The sequence below is a fragment of the Gopherus evgoodei genome, chromosome 1 (assembly GCF_007399415.2).
Source record: "Gopherus evgoodei ecotype Sinaloan lineage chromosome 1, rGopEvg1_v1.p, whole genome shotgun sequence".
Taxonomy (NCBI): domain Eukaryota; kingdom Metazoa; phylum Chordata; order Testudines; family Testudinidae; genus Gopherus; species Gopherus evgoodei.
Window position 1 is genome coordinate 163101577 of NC_044322.1, and position 18418 is coordinate 163119994.

At 41.0% G+C, this 18418-nt stretch overlaps 1 protein-coding gene across 1 annotated transcript in view; it reads right to left on the reverse strand.

Moving 5' to 3' along the window:
- Positions 1-17426, reverse strand: part of KCNJ15 (potassium inwardly rectifying channel subfamily J member 15) — a 31099-nt gene extending 13673 nt beyond the window's left edge. The window contains exon 1 of the mRNA XM_030552251.1: positions 17360-17426. The gene's annotated coding sequence lies outside the window, so the exon portion shown is untranslated. The remainder of the gene's footprint in view (positions 1-17359) is intronic.
- Between the last annotated feature and the right edge of the window lie 992 nt (positions 17427-18418).

Sequence of the window (18418 nt, forward strand, 5' to 3'; positions counted from 1 at the left end):
CCCTCACGTATCCTCCTGTCAGTTGTTCAGGGATTTCCATCGAGGAAAGGGGGGCTTGGTTTCCTCAACTGAGGATCTTAGGATGTCAGTGGAAGTCAGGACCATGCACTGCCCTTGAACCTTCCTTAAAGAGGATTCCACAGCCTGGGCTGGGCTTTACTCCCCACAGGGTTAATTCACTCCTGAGTTTGCTCTCCATGTGCTTGGGGAAGGAGGCAGGAGGAGTAATGCGTGGCCTGACCAGACACAATCACCCCTTAGGAACTAACATAATAAAACAACCAGACCCAGACTAACACGGCTACCCCTCTGATAGTAAATCAGTTACACAATGCCATGCTATAGGCGGCTTGGCTGTGCGTCCATATATTGGTTTGCTCTGAAGAGCTCTTTCTTTTAGGTAGTTGCAGGAAACTATTTGCTAATTCATTTCACTGCTGCCTGTGCTCTCTTACAGTCAAGTTGGGGTTTGTTTTTTAATTAGTCTCAATACACTTGCTTTTATAGCAGAGGGTAGGTGCGGCACCAAAGTACGGCTCACTGGAGGGTGTCAACATTTTGCTGTGGCAGCTTTTGTAACAAACTAACTCCTTTATTCAGCAGCTAGAAGGGCTACACATCATCAGTAGTGACCAAAGAGTGGGTGGCAGTACTAATCAGAGGAACCCCCCACCCCATACTCCCCGAACACGCTCTCTCTCTCTCTCTCCAAAGTAATTTTATTTGACACAGCATGATGAAAATTCCAAGCACAGCTCTGAAGAGGGCTCAGTAGAAAGTTTATGATGAAATAAAAACATTGCATCAACCTGGAAATATCTTCACAAAATAAAATTCTTCTGGTATACAGGAAGCACAGCATGCTATTTAAAACCATACTACAGCTTTGTAAGGGAAGAAAAGGGGCAAGGAGTACAAAGTCCTTTATTAAAAGGTCAGTATATTTTGGGGTCTTTTGGTCATCTCAGATCTAATGTAGATAGAATCTAATCTAGTTGGGGAAATACAGCATATTTTTTCCCAGAAATGGGAGAGACCCAGTCACACTACTAGCGTTTTCTGTCTCTGAGAGCAATGGGCCAGATTCACCTGTACGCTTCAGCTGCTATGCAAAATAGCAATAAATATAATATAACCTGCTAGTTAAATCAGATTTATGGCTGCTTTGCATGACCAGAGCATACCAGTGAATCTGGTCTTATGATTTTACAATATTATAAAGTGTGTTTCCAGGAAAGGATGATGCCTCTTGTCAAGGTTTCATCTCAAAACTTGTTATAAGCTGGTTTTCTCAGGAAGTACTTGTGCTATGCAGAAGAATTCCATTGTCTGTGTGAACAAGTTCATGCTGTGGAAGGGCAGATGATAAGACAAAGCATCTTTTTTCCCCATCTAAGTCTATTAGTTTTTAAAGCAAAGCTTTAATTTCATTCTGCTAAACACTAACTCAGGCCAGGTCTACACTACATACTTGCTGTGGTATGACTACCTTGCTCGGGGGTGTGGAAAATTCACACTCCTGAACGAGGTAGTTATACCGACCTCACTCCTCTTCCTTCCCCGTGTAGACAGTGCAAAGCTTCTCCCGCTGAGCTAGCTACCACCTCTCGCAGAGGTGGAGTTACTAAATCGACAGGAGAGTTCTCTCCTATTGGCTTAGAGCATCTTCATCAGAAGCGCTACAACAGAGATGTTTGTAGTGTAGACCTGCCCTCACATACCATCTGACAGTATTCTGCTCTAAGCTCAGCAACTGAAAACCCCAATTACAGCAGAAAGTCACTAATTTGCACAAGCAGCTGGAAAACACACTACAGGTTACTACAGTCTGGGTGAAATTTACTCCTGTATAGTTGGCCACTAAAAGGTCTATGCGCCACTTAAGCTACACAGGCATAAATGGGAAGTAAATGGTGCCTTAGACTTCATGCTGGTCTTTTGCACAGGGGTGAATTTCATCCTTTGTTAATCAGTAAATAGCCATGATGAAAAAATAAAACTATTTATATTTTCAAAATCAAAAACTAGGACACTTGTGTAAACATTATTTTTAGGGCTGCGACATAGCCATTCAAAAGATAAAAGTACACAGTGGGTAAAAAGGTGGCTGCGCTGAAGTCAATGGCAAAATTTCCACTGTCCTAAAGGGTGAAACCCTTGCTCCCTTTATTTTGAAAATGTGTGCTGGTGTCATACTGCCAGCTTCTGAAACAGCAGAGACACATGCATGTTACTCAGAGCAGAGGATTTTCTTGCAGCTACTTCGGGTTTTGAATGAGCTGATCATGTATTACTGAATAAACATGTTGAACACTCACTCCGAGTTAAAGAACAGCTTCAAGGATGGCCAGTCTCTTTTGAGTTTTTGCTTTAAGCTCCAAATGTTGTAAAGCACACAACCACTTGTTCCCTTGAACTGTTTGTTTCTAGTAAACACAGAGCAAATTCCACTCTTTAGTTCTTAAACAGACAAACGTGAACTGATGCAATGAAAAACTGGTACTGTCTGGTAAAATCAGGACATGGAGTCACCTTGCAGATGATTCATCAGTACATATACTTTGTTCATTTATTCTGACCACCTCAGGTTAGCTTCCACTACGTATAAAAGCACTATCAGAAGATAGTACTCTCTTAAATTACCAGTAGTGTATTTTGTAAAAGTAACTTTTGGTGCAGTAGCAGGGTCTACACAGACCTATTAATAAAAAGAACAGGAGTACTTGTGGCACCTTAGAGACTAGCAAATTTATTTGAGCATAAGCTTTCGCAGCACCATAGTGTGCTTTAGAAATTACATCCCTGTAATGTGCATTCTCCCACCACATAGACATGTCACTGGTAACATGATTTATCAGTGCAACACTCATTTGCTGCATCTTCATTGAACAGTGGATTGAAAACAAGCTGTTGCAAGTATGAGCAGGTTTACCTATTAACCGAGTGTTAATTTGTGAGGTGTTGCTGGCTCTAGGCTTGGTTTGGAAACATCTAGTTTTGAATACACATTCCTCTGCACTTCTTGCCTACAGAATTGCTAGGTTCAATTAGGAAAAGTGTTCAGATCGTGACACAAATGGAACTTCTGAACTGACCCTTTGTGATACCTTAGCCATATCACTCATGTCCAACAAATACAGGGCTCAGAGTATTCTCTTTGAGCTAAATCTTCAAGTTCTTCATCAAAACGCCCACTGAGTTTTGCCAGCAGGCCATACAAACATGCAGTTCATGTCCTCAAAGAGGCCCCTCTAACCTATGACTGGCTGCTAAATGAAGCAGTGCAAAGGGGCTATAGCAGAATGGCGAATTGGGCCCTAAGCCCAGACTGTCAAAGGTACAGAAGCACCTAACTCCCACTGGGAGTTCCACGTCTAAACACCTTTGAAGATCTAAGCCTATTGCTCAACTCCGGCAGCAGCTGCTGGTGCATATACCACTGAGCCTTCACCATCACCCATGTGGTTAATGGCTTAAAGCTACAGTCTGAACTTATAATGAGCACTGAAATAATTACACTGTGAAACTAACGGAATGATATTTAAAATGCCAATGACACTGTCAAATTGGGGCAGTAGTGCTTCTTTTCAGTATCAACTGAATGTATTATTTCATGGCAAATTTCTATTTCTTTCCTCACAGGTCCATGCATGTGATCAATTTATGGTTTAAAAGGCTTTCTCTCATACACACACACACACCCTCATATATGTTTTCCACTGAAGTCTGTGCTTTTTCTTAGACCCACCCAAATTCCAGTACATAATTGTCTTGTGTGCCAAGTTTTCATACTCTCCATGCAATGAATGGAAAAAATGCCTCCCCCCCGCCTTCTGCACATTTCTGGGGAGAGGAAGGAAAGGCCTCCAGAGGAATTTGGTTATACCTGTTGTTTCAGAGCAGAAACATGAGAGTTCCACGGTTAATGAGAACATTCTAGTGCTGCCTGTGGAAGGAAGTTTATGGTGTTGGAATCCCAAACTATTTGATTATGTTTTCAAGCCGTAAATACAGAATGCTACAGAGATTTTTTTAAAAAAATAATTATCAAGTGAAAATAATATAATCTATTAGATTGTGCAGCTCCCTGCTCTGTTTATACAAAGTATTCCAATTACACTCTTGAATGCATTGATGTTTTATGAGGGAGGGTAAACAAAAATCAAAGCTCAAGGGGGAGAAATATCAGGGAGCTTTATAAGGAAATGGTAGCTTGCAGCTGTAACAGCAGAGCCTCCCTTTAATCCAATATGGCAGGGGTTTAGAGAGGGTTTGTGAAAGGTGCTGGACTGACAGCACTGCTGTCCGTTCCTTATCCACAGTGCAGAAAGGAGAAAGGCTGCAGCACTGTGGGCTTCCTCACACTGCCACAATTGCTGCTCTAGAGGGAACCACTTTTAGAGCTGAAAGGATCCACTGGCTGCACTCCTCTTCGAGCTCCACACTATCTCCAAAGCTAACTGGAATGCCTGTAGTGTTCTGAAAGGCCTGATTCTGTTACTTTTACTCACACTGTGTAGTAGCTTACGCCACAAGTGGCCCCACTGAAGCCAGTGTCCCAGATCATCCCCATGGTGGTAAGGCCCTCAGGACAGGCTCTGGAGGAGGAAATCTCTGCAAGCATTTCCTCTTTGGGGGGGGGGAGGGGAGTGTCAGCTTCCCTCCAACCCAAACCTGATGATTCCCAGGCTATCTGCTGGAGGTCAGGGCCATCCACACAGAGCTCCTGGGCTGTATGGCTTCATTGGGCTGGGCTGCAGTGGCCACTGGGATCCCATATGGTGTGGTGCTCTGTGGAAAAGATAATAAAGCCCCAGGCTTCTTGTTTTCCAGGTAAATTCCAGGGGAATGGAAGGGAATGTGTATGTCCCCATGGTCCTTTGCCCATTTTCCCACTGTAGTCTCTGCCCCCTCCTGCAGCAGAGACACCCCCCCTCCCCGGACCTTCAGAGAGATCATCATGGATTCCATAAAGGGAAAGTGGGCTGTGGGTGTGCAGACAGGGAAAGGGACTGTGAGCACTCCTTCTGCATAGGTCATCGCAGGGGCACTCTCTGAGCCAATGGAACTATTGGTGGAACAAGTTACTACTTGTCCTAGGTAAAGGTAGCAGAATCCATGCCTAAGCTCTTTATTTGGGGGGATAACTTTGTGGTAGTCAGTCCTAATTTATTTTCTCTTCACTTTATGGCTCCTTAGGAAACCTTTGTAAAATCTGTGCTATGCTGCCCTGCAACATATTTCAGAGAACAATGGTACATTCCCAACAAGATAAATACCAGCATGTTTTTCAAAGTAAGCATATCTATAACTTCACTGAAGGGAGGTTGTATTGCTTGTTTATTTACACTCCATCTTATCTTTATTATTGTTTCTTTATGATCCTGTCTTAGCTCAAAAGTTCAATGATCTTATGCACTAGGGAACTTGAGAAAATCTAGCTTTGATCACTGAAGAATTAAACTGGATATTTTTTCATGTTCTGTTGAGACATAGGTTTGTTCTTTTTTTAGAGCTCCACAAATTTATTCTTACAACTCTACAAAATTCAACAACTTGAGTAATTATATTAAATTTTTTTTATCTTAACTTTTCCAGATGCCAAGAAGGTCAGAAGTTACACTTTGATGTTTTCCAAGTCATCTGCTTTACCAGAATAGCAAATATGACCTTTCCCCAACTACCTTACTATGTCACTGCTAGGTGTGTGGTTGACAAGGATAACTTTTCAGGCATTTAATGGCTTCATAATATGTATCACAGAAGAGAACAGAGAAACATTTAAATTTAAACATGAGAGCTGGTTGGAAATGGGGTTTTTTTCCTGCTGAAATTTTCAATGAAAACAAATTATAACTTTTCAGATAAAAATTGAAAACTAAACTATGCGGCCAAAAACTAAAATAATTCTTGTCAGAAATGCTACTGCAGTGACTCAAAGACATTGTAGTTTGAATGCCTCTGTCATAAACAGATAGCTAAGGGTTAATGTTCTTTTACCTGGAAAGGAGTAACCTGAAACACCTGACCAGAGGACCAATCAGGAAACAAGACTTTTTCAAATCTGGGTGGAGAGAAGTTTTTGTGTGAGTTCTTTGTCCTTTGTCTTGTGCCTGTCTCTCTCTTGGCTATGAGAGGATTTCTGTCTCCTGCTTTCTAATCTTCTGTTTCCAAGTTGTAAGTACAAAGATAGGAAGAATATAGGTTTGTTTTTTTTGTATTTACATGTGTGTAGTTGCTGGAATGTGTTAAATTGTATTCTTTCTGGATAAGGGCTTTATTCATATTTCTTTTAAGCAATTGACCCTGTATTTGTCACCTTAATACAGAGAGACCATTTTTATGTATTTTTTTTCTTTCTTTTTTATATAAAGCTTTCTTTTAGGACCTGTTGGAGTTTTTCTTTAGTGGGGAACTCCAGGGAATTGAGTCTGTAGCTCACCAGGGAATTGGTGGGAGGAAGAAGTCAGGGGGAAATCTATGTGTGTTAGATTTACTAGCCTGACTTTGCATGACCTCTGGGTGAAAAGGGAAGCACTTGTGTTTCCAGGACTGGAAACAGGGAGGGTGGAGTTTCTCTGTTTAGATTCACGGAGCTTGCTTCTGTATATCTCTCCAGGAACCCAGGGAGGGAACACCTGGAGGGGGGAAGGGAAATGGTTTATTCCCCTTTGTTGTGAGACTCAAGGAATTTGGGTCTTGGGGTCCCCAGGGAAGGTTGTTGGGGGGACCAGAGTGCCCCAAAACACTCTAATTTTTTGGGTGGTGGCAGCTTTACCAGGTCCAAGCTGGTAACTAAGCTTGGAGGTTTTCATGCTAACACCCATATTTTGGACGCTAAGGTCCAAATCTGGGAATAGGTTATGACAGCCTCATGTTTCTGTTCTCTTTTATAGACCAGGCTCTTTGGTTTCCCTTCATGGGGAGGGGAAGTCATGCATCATAGGAGTCCCGGTCCATAGAGAAGAATGGGGTCATGAGAAAACCAAACCACATCCTCACCTTGAGACACACAGATTTCAACTGAAAACATTTTGGTTTTCAGGTGTCTGCTTTTGGATGAGAAATGTAAATTTTCCATCAAAATCAGACACTTTTAATGAAAGATTTTGTTTAATTGAAATCCCCCTGGTTTTTTGATCAGCCCTAGTAAACAGCCATATGTAATCTCATTGACTGATAATCTTATATAAAGGTAGCTCTTCTACTGTCATCAATTGTTAAAGAGAAGTGAATCTAACAAGGAGTTCTGAAGCTTTAGTTGAGAGGTACTGTAGGCTAAAATACGACATACTATTACAAATCAATAAATGTAAGGAAATCTTTTCATGTTTTTAGTACATAGCACACTATGAGTCACCTGCTCTTGGTGATAGATAATAAAAAAAATAACTAAAAAAAGACCCATGAGCATTAATTTGCAGTAGTGTATTTCAGTGGAATCTGTTTGTAACCAAAGTGATGGATTAAAGACAGATCCAGTCTTCACACTCCAAAGAGGCACAGAGCGCTGTGTTTCCATTATGGATTATGCAAATGATACAATATTGTGTCATCTTGATGCAAATATAACATCAATCCAGAGGCCTTCATTTGTCCCTGTGTAAGCAAAGTGGCACCTTGAGAAACCCATGATTTACAAAAGGAACATTTTCCGTATGATACAGCATCCTTCACTTCATTCATTAAAGAGTAAAATCCTCCCTTTCTGTTGGCAGACACTACAAGAGAGCCAAAATCCATCCCTTCCTCTGTGAACCCACTGCCAAACTCTGGTTCATTAGCTAGGTGTTTTCTAACTTGCTTCTGCAACCGTGTGTTCTCGGCCCTTCTCCTCTACCTTATGGCCTAGCCATCCAAAGGGTTGCTGCAAAGATAATTTTTCTTTCCCATTATTCTGACCATGACTTCCTCTTTCCTCAGTGCTTGCACAGCCTTCCCTTCCATTACTGAACAAAAGGATAGCTCAAGGTAGCCCAGCAGATTCAGGGGGGCTGGGGCAAAGCAATTTTGGGGGCCCCTTCCATAAGAAAAAGTTGCAATACTATAGGATACTATATTCTCTTGGGGGGCCCTGCAAGGCCTGGGGCTTGGGGCAAATTGCCCCACTTGCCCCCCGCCTCTGGGCATAGCTCACCTTCAAAGTTTCCAATAACTTTGCCTTCATTCACTCCTACCTGGCCTCCCACTTCTTCTGAGTCACTTCTGACTGCTCCTTTTGTCTCCTTTGCTGATATATCATCCTGAAATTTCTCTCCTACCACTCAATGTACCTGGAACAGCCTCCCAATAAACATATGCAAAATCCCATCTCCGGCTGCTTTCAGAACAACTTCTCAAAACACATCTGGTTTGATGAAGTATTCTAACTATAGTAGCTACATGCCACCCTATGTTTGCCTATAGAGTACCTGTATCTCTTGTTTGTACTGTATCGTACTCCACTTGTGCTGTTAGATCTGAAGTTCTTCAGGGCAGAGATTCTGGTCTTTGACTTCAGCACTGTATAAATAATACATTCAAATTATGGACCACATTCAGAGCTGATATAAATTAGAAGTGGCTTAGTAGTTTGGAGGTATGTGTATTGCTCATGAAGACAAAGGACCCACCTCCAAATCCCACAGAAGACCCTTCAGGTGGATAGAGATAGGGTTCCTATAGGACGTCAGCCTAGATCATCTAAAAGTTTCTTCTGGCCTTCACATCCATGAGTTTAACTTATGTATGTGTAAGTTATGCACAGAGGAGGCAGAAGAGAGTGATGTAACAGGAAAACAACTAACTGAAAATATAAGATAAGGTATGGAGATGTATCTTATGCTTTTCCTGCCCCAGTTCATCCTTCCATCTCCTCTTCATGTAAATTGTACCACCTTAGACTCTCTTGTACTGACTTACTGATGCATAACTTACATCACTGGGAAGAATGCAAAAAAAAGCAAACCAGTGTCGGCATTAAGACAGAGTAACAGACAGCAAGACCTGCCTGAATAATTCAGATGGACTTTCAGGACCAAAGAGTCATAGGAATAAGGGATGAAAAAGACCTTTTTAAACCATCTAGCTCCATCCCTTACCAAAGCGTGGTCTCACAAATCTAATGCTGTATAGGCCTCGCAGCTCCCTAATCCATGATGAGATCTAGGGCTTGGCTACACTTGCAAGTTAGAGCTCATTAAAGCAGCCTCAGGTGCCTTAACTCCTGACGCGTCCACACTGGCAGGGCACGTAGCGCATCCAGGCGCTGCAGCTGGAGCACTCCTGGTAATCCACCTCCACAAGAAGCATAACGCTTGCTGGGCTCAGGCATCAGTGTGAATGAGCTGCTGCATTACTGCGCTGTGATTGGCCTCCAGAAATGTCCCATAATCCCCTTAAGTCAAGGGTCCATTCTTGTCATTGTTTTGGAATCGATTGTAGGAATGCGGATATCCGCTTTCAAAGCTCCGTTTCTGACAGCAGACATGCTTGTCTGATCTGGGACAAAGTAACCATTACTGTGGAATGCTGCTGCTGTGAGTGTGTGTGTGAGAGAGAGAGGCAGGGGGACGAGGGTTCTGCTGCTGTATGAACTTACAAGACAGCACGCTGACACACACTCAGCACCCCAAAACACACGGTCTCTCCCTCCATATACAGAGAACACATTCCCTGTCACACTCCACACCCCCATTGAAAAGCGTGTTGCAGCCACTTGCACCCTGGGATAGCTACCACAATGCACTGCTCTCTGTAGCACTGAAGAGCTGCTAATGTGGCCACACCAGTGTGCTTGAATCTAATAGTGTAAACACACGGCAGCGTTTTTCCTGCTGCTGTCTCCGAAGGCTGGTTTAAATCCCAGCGCTCTACATCTGCAAATGTAGCCATGCCCCTAGATGAATTTACTTTTAAGATGAGTGCACAACTGTTGAAAGACTGTACTCAGAGAGTAGTAATCAATGGTTTGCTGTCAAACTGGGAAAGTGTATATAGTGGGGTCCAGCAGGGGAGAGTCTTGGGTCTAATACTACTCAATATTTTCATTAATGGCTTGGATAATGGAGTGCAGAATAGGCTTACAAAATTTGCAGATGACACCAAGCTGGGAGGGGTTGCAAGCACTTTAGAGGATGGAATTAGAATTCAAAGTGACCTTGATAAACTGGAGAATTGGTCTGAAATCAACAAAATGAAATTCAATAAAGACAAGTATAAAGTACTGCATTTAGGAGGGAAAAATCAAGTGCACCACTACAACAATTGGGAATAACAGGGTAGGTGGTAGTACTGTTGTAACAGATCTGGGAGTTATTGTGGTCATAAACTGAATCTGAGTCAACAATATGATGTATTTGCAAAAAATGCCAATATTCTGGAGTGTATTAACATGTGGGTTGTATGTAAGACACAGGAGGTAATTGTTCGGCTCTACTTGCACTGGTGAGGCTTCAGCTGGAGTACTGTGTCCAATTCTGGGCACCACACTTTAGGAAAGATGTGGACAAATTGGAGAGAGAGTCCAGAGAAGAGCAAGTAAAATGCTAAAGTTTAAAAAACCTGATTATGAGGAAGGGTTAAAAAAAACTGGGCATGTTTTATCTTGAGAAAAGAAGGGTGGGAGCTGCCAGTCTTCAAATATGTTAAGAGCTGTTATAAAAGGACTGTGATCAATTTTTTCTCTGTGTCTACCAGAGATAGGACATGAAGCAATGGGCTTAATCTTCAGCAAGGGAGATTTATGTTAGGTATTAGGAAAAACTTTCTCAATCTGAGGATAGTTAAGCTCTGGAAGAGGCTTCCAAGGTAGGTTGTGGAATCCCCATCACTGGAGGTTTCTAAAGACAGGTTGGACAAATACGTGTCGGGGATGGCCTACACTTACTTTGACCTCCTTCTGCACAGAGCAGGTGGACTTAATGACTTCTCAAGGTCCCTTCCAGCCCTCATTTCTATGATTCTACATGTATGCAACTCCAAAACTGGTATTGGCTGTTTTTAGTTGCACATTTCATTGCAAACTCATCCAGTTCCCTGTCCACTATCAGCCGTACATCTTTTGTAACATCATTTAGATCTCCCAAAATGATATTTGTTTCTTAATTCTGCCATTGCTTTTTAGTGATATTTGCATTCACTGAGAATTAGCCAATAAGCAATAAGAAAAAGAGACAAAATTAAAGCCAAGCACTGTCACCACAAGCCTCTGACAGATGCTGCTCTGCGTTGTCTGTCTTTGCCTTTCATCTTAAGATTTTCAAAGTTACTGATCAGCTACAAGTCCCATTGATTTCAACCTGAGATCTGGATACTCAGCAGATTCTGAAAATCAGGTCCATTGTTTTCTAAGGCTGAGAAATAGTTGTCTGTCTGTTGTTCAAGCCTTCTTTATATATTCCCATGTTAACATTTCAGCTCCGACAGCCTGTGTTTTTAAGCAATGTACTATAACTGATGTTTTCAGAGGTTATTGCCCTCAGCGGCACTTTCACCCTTGAACAGTGAAAGTTACTATAACAGCTTAAAATGATTAACTAGTTTCTTAAGACTGTCTAATGTATCTAGAAGTAAATGGTTTGTTTTGTTTTTTTGTTTTGTTTTCTAGCCATTACTCAGAAGCATTCCAAGAGAAATGTGTTCTTTAAAATCTACAGAGAACCACTCTTAAAACTGTAAGTCTACAAAATCGTGACCACACTCAGCAAAAACAAAACTCCGTTACAGGATACATCACTGGGACTGCTCCACTGAACTATTTTCTGCACTCCACTAAAGGACAAGCACAGACAAATGGCATCAGGGTAGTATTTCCAGTTCTCTATCACACAGGAGGACTGAATATGATGTTGCAAAATTAATGCAAACGTTATTTTGAAGACTTAAAAGTCAAGTCACAACTTGTTTATTTTATATTGGAAAGAAATAAATCAAGACCAAAGAGCAAATTTTCTGTTTCAGGAAATCCAAACTTACCCTGCAGTACATTCTTCAATTGCAACAACACTCCTGGAAAGAGATGAACTCAACGGGCCACATACCCCCGAATCCTGTAGTGGCGCTGACACTATTATGTATGGGAGATGCACAAGGGAAGAGACGTGTGTAGCTTTAAGTATGTTGGTAGAGTTAGTTCAAGAAAAGCAAGGATATGAAGAAAAATAAGACAAACTATTGCGGGGGGAAGTAAGCATAGTAAGCACAACTGCACTATTGTGTTTGGCTTTTAAGTTATCTGAAGTTGAGTTTAGTGCTCATGAATTCTATCCAAGGGATCTCAGTGGAGGCAAAGGACCTGATTCTCACTTGCAACAAGATCTCTCTACACCACTCTGGCAGTGTAAAGGGACCTTGATGGGAATGAAAAGAATCAGGCTGAAGAAAATTGTTTATCCATAGTGTACAGATAACAATAACAGTGCAAGTTTTCCCTCACTGGCTGTTCTATGTTCTTCCACTTTTACTGGTGAAGCAGCATGTCACATGCTGTGCCATTTCAGTCTTTGACTCTCTTGTGAGACTGCCAAAGAGGACCAGTGTGATGGCAGTGGTTTTTATGAGGTAACATCAGTATACCAGGAACTGAGCTGAGGCCAAGGACATGTTCCATATGGGCCACTAAACAGCTGCCAGATGTTAAATCAAAAGTTTCCTGATCAAATATTAATTTCTTGAATCACCCAGTCCCCTGTATTCACTCAGTTCACTGCATGAAATGTTATGCAAATAGAGCCTCAGTTAATTTCTTCCTAAGAAAATGAATGAGAATTACACATGTCCTAGAACTAGGGTGACCAGACAGTAAGTGTGAAAATCAGGACAGGGGGGAGGGGGAGGTAATAGGAGCTTATATAAGAAAAAGACCCAAAAATCAGGACTGTCCCTGTAAAATCGGGACATCTGGTCACCCTACCTAGAACATCTATGCATCATCACACATACACCAGGGCCAGGGCCTTATTTATATGAAGGACAATCTGACTCACATTTCCACAAAAATAACAGAAATCACATTGCCTTTTTTTCATTATTTTTCATATTTTTTCGTACACTGGCTGCTTTTGTAGCTTTGTGGCATTTTTTGGGGGGGAGTTAATAGATTTAGCATCTAGCATCTAGGAAGTTAGGGAGATGCATTTGTGGATGGCTGCAGGTGGCTAAGGCAGCAGGGAAGTAAGGACTGTTTTCTGGGGCTAGAGAATGGCATTGGATTCACCAGCTGAGAGGAAGAGTGAAGATTCTGGGAGCGGGACCAGGCCGTAATGAATTATAATCAGAGCTTGTCAGAAAATTGAGTGGAAGGTTCATGGAAAATGTCAGCAAAAACAAATACAATTTAGTTTTCATTGACATTTTCCGCAGAAAATGTCAACTTATTGACACCCCCCCAAAAAAAGAAACAAAAGCCCAACCAGTTTTGGTAAGAAAACAGTTTTGATGAAAAACATTCAACCAGCCTTAGGTACAATATCCATAGCTCTGCCATGACTACATTTGCCTTTATCTCCCATGATCAATTAATCTTGATGTGATGAATTATGCCTTTGAGAGAACCTTAACTATTGTCCACAAAGTTATCTATTAACAACAGAGCTGGTCAAAAGATTAGAGAATTTATTTTTTATGAGATTGTCCAATTTTGTGATGCAAAAAGGGGAGAAAGTTTGATGAAATATTTGTGATTTTTTCCCATATTTTCTTCCATCAGCTCACTCTAATCCACTTTTAAGTCAGAAAAGCAACACATACAGCACTTTTAACAGCATGCATTGAATGTGTTGTGTTGTACATTGGTCCATTACAAATTACACTCATTGTTTCAACAGATAATCTTTATTATTAAATATCCTTAATAAAAAGTTAAGTTCAGATTAAAAAAAGTGTAGATGAAAATAAGATTTGAGAAACTGGATGTTTTGTAAAAGCTCCGCTCTAAGAATTATTTCAGGGAATTTCTATGTCTTGTGCTATACAGGAGGTCAGACTAGATGATCACAATGGTCCCTTCTGGCCTTGAAATCTATGAAACTAGAGAAGAGGAACAAGCTGTGATTTAATCTAGTATGAAGCACTTGAGTTGAAGCTTTGGAAACAAATTGAATCTAACCAGGTCAAACTAGTGTGCCACTGCTGATCAAAACTTACTGTACTTTACCACTTTTGATTTATAAAGAAAGTTTAAAGCTGCCTAGTCAAAGCTCTGTCTACCTTTTATGCTTATTTAAAAACACCAGGCATACAGCAAGTCCAGCTGCTAATCCTTGCTACATAACAAAAGTGAACCAGACAAGCTTTAAAAAACACAAAACTAGTGAAATATCTCACCCTTCTCAGCTGCTAATCCTCAGGTGTCCCCCATCCCTCCCTAAAAGCCAGAGGGAGAAAAGAACTTTGTAGCATGTCCTGAAGATCAACAAATTGGACTATTTTGAATCAAGTGGAGAGCAATTTCCTAAGTTAAGGGAAAGTAACACACCTGCAACTCCTTTGCTCCAGCTTGAGCACCTCTGCAGGTTTCAGCTGCAGCAGTTGTGGCACAGGCAAAGGAGGGGGGAGGGAGGTGTTTCTCAAATAGGCATTTCCTAAGCCAGTTAGAGCTGCATAGGCCAAAATTAACATCTTCAGCTCCACAAAGAAATCCGAAGGATGCCAGTGTAGTTCCCAGAGCACCAGTGTAATATGGCATCCCATGGTGAAATGCACAGGGAGGCAAAAGATATGCTTAAGACTTGGTGACTTTACAATCACAGAATGTCCATAGTATCACGCAGGTGGGAGGATGGGCTTTACCTCATCAATCAGTTTGGTGGGCCCTGGAACATCTCAGGTTATCATCTTGCAGAACTCAGTAAATCTGAGTGGAGCACCTGCCCCTTCATGGTACTCCCTGGCCCTAGCCTACCCAACAGCAGCATTGCTTCACTTCACACCTGAGGTGTAATCATGGCCCCCCGGAAATCAATGGGAGTTTTGCCATTGATTTCCTAGAGTCAGGATTTCACCTCTGGACCATAACTACTCTCCCTGAGATGGGCAAAAATGAATAGAGCTGATTTTTTCAGAAACTAACTCTGACCCTGCAATTGCACAAGAGTTTCCATTGGCCACTAGGGGGATGATGATACGTAGAGCCACCCTTTCTAGTTTTGCTCCCTTTCCACCTAGCCGTGTCCTTCAACTTAGTGAGCCTCAAAATATCTGCTGTCCATGCAATGGACTTTCACACCTATTCCTGGGCAAGGAACGATGCTGCTGATATTCCTTACCCCTCCCATATGAAGAATTTATCAGCTGGTTTGGGCTGGTATGCATTGCATTGACTCCCATGCATGTCTAGGTACCGAGAGAATGATTTGGCCTTTCACTTTGAACTCATATGCAACAGTTATAAGAGTGCTGTCTGTTTCAACTGTGCCATTTACTCCGATAGTGCACACTCGTCTTAGTTCCAAGCCTTTTAACGTATTAGTAGTATAGATATGCAGAGCGCTGAGGTGATCCCAGAGTCGGTAGTAACTCATTCAAGTAACTCATGAATGCTCTTTCATGCCAGTGAGTTAGGGACATCACAGCAGGAAGGCAGCTTTCAAATACTTGACATTTAATGGATTCAACTCAGATTAGAGATTTTCAGTTTAACTGTTTGAGGGTCCAGTCAATGTTTTCCCCAATTACATGTATATTTTTACAGGCAATAAGATAAAGATTGCCTGACCACAACCCCCCGCCAAATTAAATACAAACCCTCAACTCACAATTCACTCCAGTTTTTCTAGAAGCTAAAAGAATCCAAGTTTATTTCAAAATGTACTGAAGTTCAGTGTGCAAAATGATTACATTTGTTTTTTTGGTCTCTACCTGTACCCAAAGAATACAGCTGGTCTCTGCTAGTTGTGTGTGTCAGGAGAGAGAATAGGGGTCAGAACACTTTTGTAAAATCTGTGCAAACCCAAATTTCAGCTCCAATCAGTACTACAAGCTGATGACTTGTTTTTTAATTGGCATGAGCAACCCGGGTAAAAATCACTATTTGTGTTCACTTGAAATGCTATCGAAAAGTAACGGGACTGAAGTGTTGAAAGAGTGAAGCCCAAGTCATCTGTTGCTGTTTTTGTCTCCAGTCCAAGCCTAATTTACTCACATGGAATTCTTCTGGAAGTTTTGGTCTCCTCAATACTCCAATTGGCAAAAGTGATGCCAGTTTATAATATACAACCTACTGCACAAAGTTATATTTTGAGCCTTTCTTCCCTACATAAGCTGGTTACCAGAGAGTGCAGAGAGCCCAGAGCAACATTTTACAACAGAGAAAAATAAAGGCATTTCTCTCTGTTTTGAAAATGCCCCTCCTACCTCCCTGCTTTGAAAGAAGGAATAGTGAGTGGTGATATCAAATCAGAATTAAAAAACAAAATATGTTGAGGTTTAAGGTGGGCACTCAGATACTAAGAGGAAGAGGACTCTAGAATTGCCTATAAATATAAGCAAAGTAAAGTGGAGAAACAATGTTCAGTTATAAAGATAATATAATTTTCCATGGTTCATGTAGAAAAGCTAGTTTTGTTGCATTTTCATAACCTACGTAACATGGAAAAAGTAATGTAACTATAAATACGGTCAAAGCATAAATTATACAGAAAAAATAATAGCGGGAAGGTACAAAGCTAAGCAGAAGTAATGGGGAATTTTCAGCTCAGATCAAAGATTCTGATTGCTGACAGTAAGTCAGGCTCATCATACACTTAAGGAAGAAATATAAAGACACCATCCAGGAGCTAGGGGGAAAGTGCATAATGCTCTCCAAGTCAGAATCATTTACATTCCTTACACCTACCACAGAAAACTTACAAATCCTTTCTTATCCAGATATGCACAAGAGGTTTTAAAATGTTTCGGTCTAGTTTCTCACTGTGGAAACTATAACTGATTTCTCCACTGAAAAAGGAGAAATAACTGACTGAAAATTAGCAAAAGCAGGTATTTAAAAGAACAAAAATCATTAAAAATGTCTTCAGAAAAAAACCATAACAGGAAAAGTCTTGCAAAGATTACTCTTGTATTATCCCCTAACAGACCAAAATAACCCCCCCCCCCACACACACACATTGTAAACCTAATGTTTTGAATACTGCATCAATAGGTAGAATAAAACATGACAGCTTTTGCTGCACCATCACTAAACTGCTGTGTAGTTCTAGTATTCACATGCGGGCATGATCTAATAAGCAGATTTTCTTTTGCAGATAGTTTCTGGAATCATGCATTATTAAAATAGTTAAAATAGGACAAGAATGGACTCATTAAGCTTTGCCTGAAACACAAAGTTTTCAAACCTCTCTTAAGCACGTATGCAATTTTTTTAAAACCAATTACTTCTTACCTGTGAAAGATCAATGTTCAGATTCCTTACTAGATGTTATCGTCATGACAGGTCAAACAACTGTTTATAAAAGAATGAGTATCCTTTAGGTACAGCAAATATGTATGTTTTAAACACTCTCCCTCTTTCCCCCTAAAAAGTCTTCCTTAATTCACTGTCAGTCAAAAACAAGTTGGTAAGAGTCTGAGTTGGAATTACCTGAAGGAGGAAATCGGAGAGAGAGGGAAAGGAATCTGAGAGGAGATTCAGTGATGTCAGCAGTATGTCTTAAGGAAATCTAGAGCTGAGCCCAGCAAACTTTATAACTACAATAGCACTCAACACCCAGTTACGTGGTAAGCAAATACCTGCTTAAAAGGAAACTGATGTACTTTTAAAGAATGCCAGTTAATCTTTGAAGAAACTTTAGTCACACTGAGCAAAGTCCCTCAAAGGCCTTCTTGCTGAAATAAATAGGAGCACAAAGCTTTGCACACATGAAAAAAAGAAAATAGAGACCAAAAAAAAAAAGTCAACATTATTGATGATCCCCTTCCTTCTGGCAAAAAGGAGACTGAAACCCATCTGAAATGAATTTATACCAGGACTATTTTAGCACACTGAACCATAACAACCATGGTCATAGCTGAAATCCCTGAACACTAATGTTTCCAAGCTGGTTAGCCACGACACTGTTTCTTTTTGATGACTTATTCTGAGCTTTCCCGTGTGCCATTTCCTCTGTTATTTACCAGACGCAGAAAATAAAACGAGGTGGTGCAGATTTGATTTGGGGTAATTGGGTGCCTTTGAATGTGAAAAGTGAGTGGTGTAAGTGTTTTGCCATCTATAACCCTTCCGAAGTGCCTTAGGTAATACTTTCTTGTTTGATGGGATTCCCAGAAGCAAATCCCCAAAGCAGAAATGAAAAAAAAGACATTATAGCACTGGAAACACTGATCTGCTGGCTCTGGGATATTGTTCTCTGACATACATCCTCCCAGATGCACATCTTCAAGGAATTATGTCACAGCAAGCTGGTCCAATGCAACAGATCATTGAGACAGGTAACCATAGAGA